Source organism: Anolis carolinensis, chromosome 3 (genome assembly GCF_035594765.1).
Source record: "Anolis carolinensis isolate JA03-04 chromosome 3, rAnoCar3.1.pri, whole genome shotgun sequence".
In the NCBI taxonomy this organism is placed as follows: domain Eukaryota; kingdom Metazoa; phylum Chordata; class Lepidosauria; order Squamata; family Dactyloidae; genus Anolis; species Anolis carolinensis.
In genome coordinates this window covers 85,832,626-85,839,339 of record NC_085843.1, presented here as the reverse complement: position 1 = coordinate 85,839,339, position 6,714 = coordinate 85,832,626, and positions in this window count along the sequence as shown.

The window sequence follows — 6,714 nt, the reverse complement described above, 5'->3', positions numbered from 1 at the left end:
TTTGTTATTATTATTATTATTATTATTATTATTATTATTATTATTATTATTAATTTGTAGACTGCCCTGTCTCCCCAAAGGAACTTAAGGTGGTTTCCAACATGTATGGCAAATATTCAATGCCAAAAAGGGGAAAAGATTCAAAACAGAATTACATCAGGACAAACCATATTAAAGCAACCTAATTCTAAAACATAATAACAAACAAAATAAGCAATAATAAAAACTTAAATAACTGACATGAGTATAACAGTTGATATAAATTTAACACTAAATAAAAGCAACTAAGAACGATAGGTAAAACCATTACAAAAAGATGACATGTTATGCAACAACCAGTGGGCTGAAGTCAGTTCCAGTCTCTAGACAAGATTTAACATATCTAGACAAATGTATAAGTCAGGCATATTAGTCTTCTTCCTCTCCATACGCCAAATTGCATAGGTGGGTTTTCAGCAGTTTTTTTAAAAGTGAGGAGAGAGGGAGCAGCTTTTAATTCTTTTGGGAGGGAGTTCCAGAGGCAGGGAGTGATCACGGAGAAGGCCCCATCTCTCATTCCCACCAGCCGTGCTAGCGACAGGGGTGGGACCGAGAGCAGGACCTCCTCTGTGGAAACCAAAGCTCGGCTGATTTGTTTATAAAGATGCAGGTCTGCAAATAGTTTGGGCCTGAACAACCAGCACTTTGTATTTATCCTGGAAGCAGAACAGCAGCCAGTGGAGCTGCTGCAGTATGGGAGTCGTCCTCTCATGGTACGGCATTCCAGTTAGCAATCTGGCTACCAATCTCTGCACTAATTGCAGCTTCCGAACTATCTTCAAAGGCAGCTGCACGTAGAGAGAGTTGCAGTAGTCCAAATGGAAAGCAACCATGGCCAGATCTGGCATCTCAAGGTACAGGTGTAGTTGGCGCATGAGTTTTAACTGTGCGAAGGCACTCCTGACCACCGCCAACACCTGGGGTTCCAGAGGCAGCGATAAGTCCAGGAGCACACCGAGACTGCAGACTTGTGTCTTCAAGGGGAGTGTGACCCTGTCCAACATAGGCTGTAATCCCACACCTTGGTCTGCCTTCTGACTGACCAGGAGTACCTCTGTTTTGTCTGGATTTACTTTCAACTTATTAGCCCTCATCCAGTCCATCACTGATGATAGGCACCGGTTTAGGGGCAGGATGACATCCTTAGTATTTAGTGGAAAGGAGTCATTTCCACTGCTTGAGAAGAGTGAAGGCTGGTGTCAAGGAGACACACAGCACCACATATTGTTTTTGAGATATCATGCATAATTACCTGGCCTTAATATCCCGAAGGCACCAAATTCTGTCTAGTATTGCAAGCTAAAAAGAGTCAACTCTGGTTAGTACTTAGATGGGAGACCAATAATGAATACCAGATATATAGACTATATTTCAGAGGAAGAAACTGTCAACCCTGCCTCTGAGTATTCTTAACCTAAGAACAACATATGAGATTGATGGGGTTGCCATAAGTCAACAAGTGATATGCACACACATGCACATATGGAGGCAATGTTTCAGAGGAGGGAACTAGAAAACCACCTCTGAGTAGTCCTTGCCTAAGAAGACCCTATGAAATTCATAGGGCACCATAGGGCCACAAGCAATTTAAAAGCACACATACATATGCACGTGCCTGATATATTTATTATTTCTTTAAACATTTGTATCATGCTCCTTATCACTGAATCTCGGGGCAGTGTATAATATAAACAATTAAAAACTTTTCCAAATTAAAAGCATAAATAATTTGGACATGATAAAAAGTATTAGAAATGTGTGTGTGTGTGTGAACTCATGATGACCCCATGAATTTCATCGGTTTTTCTTAAGCAAAGAAAACTCAGAGGTGTTTTGCAATTTCCTTCCCACTTTGCCTACAAGTGATTTCCTCTTTTGTTTTTCTGCTGCACAAAATGTGTCCACTTGCACATTAGAATAGTGTCTGCACTCCTTCAAAGCAAAACCTCCAAACACGCCTATTTTAATGGGAGGATTCTTTTTCCCAGGTATTTATTTTAATGGGAAGAGCTAACATAATCTAGAGGAGTTGTTTGGGGAAGGGATGGTGTTCAAGCACAGCACAAAGAAGCAATTTCTTTGTCACTAGGGCCAGCCCTAACAACAGACGGAGTAATACAGCTATCTTAAGCAGCAGATTGTACATGCCATGAATGAGTAGCAAATTTCTAATTGTTTGATTCATTTGTACTTGTATGGTCAGGGATGAGGAGAAGCACTTGGGAGATTTGCTGCCTTGTGTGCCAAAATAGCATGGCTGGCCTTGGATACTAGATACTGCATCAATGTCAGTAGGGAGGAAACATTTGCTGGTATCTTTCAGTCAAAAAATGTCTTGGGTTTGCCATGATGATCAAAACCTATATTCCAACAGCAGACGGGAAGAAAATGAACGAGTTTCCTGGTATTTCCATTCTGCTACTGCCCCCCTGCATATCATTCCTTTTCCCTTAAATGAAAACTATGGCTGTGGGATGGAAATGAGCTCCACACAGCATCATCTTGATGCTAGCTAGCTTTTTTTGTCCTCCGGTGCTGGACCAGTTGTCTTGCTCCTTTGATTCTAAATAAAGAAACAGCTGCTCAGGTTACTGCAAGCAGCAATTATGGCAGGCTTATTGAATTTTTTTCTGTTATCCAATTCCATATGTCCACTCAAATGGATCTTTGGAGTGGTGAAATGTTGTGATGCTCCAAATGTTGTTGGACTGAAACTCCCATTGGCTCTGACCAGCATAGCCAATGAACAGGCACAATAGTATTTACAACCCAGCAACATACCAATGCTTACTTTTAAAATGGGGCTGGAAATCATGCAGCCTTCCAGATATAGCTAAAGGTAAAGGTTTTCCCCTGATATTAAGTCTAGTCGTGCCCGACCCTGGAGGTTTGTGCTCATCTCCATTTCTAAGCCGAAGAGCCGATGTTGTACATAGACGCTTCCAAGGTCATGTGGCCGGCATGACTGCATGGAGCGCCGTTACCTTCCCGCTGGAACGGTACCTATTGATCTACTCACATTTGCATGTTTTGCCACTGGGGGCTCCTCTTCCAGATATACAGGACTGCAATTCACAGTTTTCTTCACCACTGGCTACATGCATAAACCAAACTGGGAGAGGCATTTAAGCAATATTTGGAGGGCTGCAGAATCCCCGTCCCAGTTTTACATCTACATTTTGCTGTGCCTTTTTCTTTATGAAAATTTCCAAAAGAGACTCTACTTTCTAAGTGACAGAGAAAGCAATTTTCCCATCCACATCTGAACTAGTTAATAAATAAAGGAATAATCCCTCCTGGGATGCTGGTAATGGTTGATGGCAGTCAAAGTCCAGCAACATTTAGTGGCCTGCATGATCCCCACCCTCATTTATTAGATGCCATTACTTTAGAGAGGTGTTTGTGTGTGTGTGTGTGTGTTCTCTCTCTCTCTCTCTCTCTCTCTCTCTCTCTCTCTCTCTCTCTCTCTCTCTCTCCTCCCTCCCTCTCCCTCTCCCTCTCCCTCTCCCTCTCTCATGAACATGGGCACATGCACACACACATATACAAAGTGTGTGTTCTGTGGATTCCCACTCAGTAGGAGAGTGTTTTTCTGTTTTTATTTCCCTCCTTTGGGTCTGCAGTCTTTGCTCTTGCTGCAATAAGACTTATTTTCTCTGCAAACATTCCTAGGGCTACCACTGTGCTGCTATTGCCACCCACTCCCAGTTTTGATAACATGCTTTGTGGCCTCTTTGGTTTTGTCCTGGAGTTGCTCCGAAACCATTGACACTGGTTGAACATTCTTTTGTTGTTGTTGTTGTTGGTGGTGTCATAGAGATCATTTTTAAAGTTTCCATGTACCTTTCCTAGGAAGCAGTTGCATATTGACATTAAACCAGAAATAGCAATCTAAGCCTTAAGATTTGTTCCTGCTTTTATTTTCAGCGGCAGTGTCCCCTGCTAAGAATGTCAAATAAATCAGCCTCCCAAAGATACATAGTGCTTGTCAAATACATCTGATTCAACTTGCAAAGAATTGTCGTCCAATGTCCAATGGTTCAACAGTGCAGAAGAAGTAGCAGTGGTTAGTTCTCTTCCAGCTCCTTTTAAAAAGTTGCATTTAAAGGCAATTGGGGGGTGGGGTCATAACAAAGTAGTAAAGAGCAAGCCACAGTTGTGGTATGAATCATCTGGAAGCACTATTTTTCTTAATAACAACGGAGCAATGAAGTTTCACTTCAAAACTAAATTTATCAATAGACTAAAGGATTGTACTGAGATAACAAGTAATAGTGTCACCTATACAGCACCTAAAAGTTTTTCCAAATATAATAATAGAGTTCTTGAAAAATACCATGTTCTCTGCCTAAGAAAGGGGCAGTTAGCTCACAAAGGGCAAAGTTAGCCATAGCCAGGATCTCAATGGAAATTACTTTGCTGCTGCTAATGGGTTTGTAATTTTATTCTTTCGTTTTACTGCCCTTTGTTCCTGGGACCCTCATGGCTAAGAATAGCCTTTGCCTCCAGATCCCTTTAACTGACAACAGAAGCAATATCCATGTAAAAATGTAGGCCTATGACTGTTAAGAGTCACACACATCTTTGCCTAAGGAAGAAGCCAATGAAGCTTTGAAAGCTTGCATGATATAATTTGTGGTTTTTAATTGGCCCAATAAAGGCATAACTGCTTTGTGGGTTTTGTTGTATTTTGCTACATAGCTACCCCTGAACGTGTAATAGTTTGCCTTTAATTTTGATACATTTCAAACAGAAGTTTCCAAATGTTGTATCATTCTTTTCTAAATCCTACAATAGCTTTGTTTTAAAAAAATACTTAAAGTAATAAGAGAGTAATGAGCAGTGAAATGAGTAATAGAATTAGTCCTTTTAAAAAACAATACAATAAATAATAGGAACAGATAGTTTTCCAATCTTTGATTAAGGTTCTAGAAGAATTGTTAAGGCCAGCATGCTGTCAATCTGCAAACAGACCTGGCAGTTAGTGGAAAGTAAAATCCCAAAGAGGCTGCATAGACTATCCGAAATCCGTGGGGCAAAGAGCGTCAAAGGAACTCCACCACTAGTTTTGAGATTTTTATTGTTAAACTAAGGAGTTCTTGTGACTGATTTAATGGATACAGCTTCACTTTTGAAGGATTCCAAAAAGGCAGGGAAAAAAATAGTCCCAGAGGGGAAGGTCAGGACATGCCAGAATTGCCACCCATTGCTCCCTGTTTCCAGGAGCTTCTACTGGGTCATCTGGCTAGAATTATGCACAGAGGGACATTGTTGACTACAATTAATAGCCAAAACAAACCATAGCAAAGTCCACAGTAATATAATAGTAAGGAAACACATGGAAAAAAAATAGCACAATCCCTTTAAAAAATTCTTAATAACTAACTTTTTAATTCCATTGATAGTTACAGGGGTGTAGCTTTACTTAATGGTAAAGGTTCACTTAGGGCCCTTCCAGACAGACCCTATATCTCAGGATCTGATCACAGGTTTTCTGTTTTAAACTGGATTATATGAGTCCACATTGTGATTTAATCTGGGATAAATAAAAAACCTGGGATCAGATCCTGGTATAAAGGGCCTGTCTGGAAGGGCCCTTAGTTTAAGCTATGGCTCGTGTAGCCAATTCATGCTTTGACATAGACGCCACATAAGTAAATTGTAACTTTTTAAAAGTGTAAATATACAGTAAATATCTACAATGGAAGGCCATGGGACTGTAACTAATTGCTTGAAAATGTATGTTTGAAACTCTGGGCAGATAAGTCATGACACACTGAGAGAAGATCCTGTTCCTGATAGACTCCTAGGGTGATAGAGTGTCTCATCCACACTTGCCACCCAAAGTTTGATGGAGGATGATGGACTGTCCAACAACACCCTCCCCTGTAAGCCAAAGAACAAATTAAAAGAATGTTCCACCCTTGTTCCTCTTTCTAGGACCCATCCTCCAAGAATCAGTAAGGAGGCAGGAGGAACAATACAGGAAACAAAAATGCCCTAGATCAATGTCCAGAAATATATCCTCAAAATAACTTTACTATTTGGGGGGGGAAATGGTACATTCTCTTCTTCTTTTTCAAATGGAATTTAACCTATTTAATGTCAACACTATGGTTCCAGTTTCCGGTTCAAATGTCTGAATCTTGTCTGCAGCCACTACTCCACAGCACTAATGCAAAAATTGCTAAGCTTCTTCTACACTTAAATACAAATACATTTTCATGCCCAAAGATTTTATGGCTTTTGAATCCTACATCAAAACAAAACTGATATGCACATGGCCTGCAACTGATAAGAACAATATCCCTGGCTGTCTCTTGAGATCTATTCATTTTTTAGAAGGAAACAGGGATCCAAAATCATTTTAATTGCTAATTTTTATATGGAATCCTATGACAACAACCCCCAGATTCCTACAACCCTCCTAAAACAATTGTATTTGGTTTTGTTTTATTGTTTGCTTCTGCATATAGTCACAATTAAGGCCGTTTGATACCACCTTAACTGGCATGTGTTTATTGCATGGAATCCAGAATCTGTAGTTTGGTGAGATATTTACAGCTCTCTTCTAGATGCACTAGTCTGATCCCATGAGTTACAGTACTGGGTTCTTTAAGGTGCATCCATACTGATCAAAAGACCAGTAAACCCTGGATTCCTCGGTTCTTAACA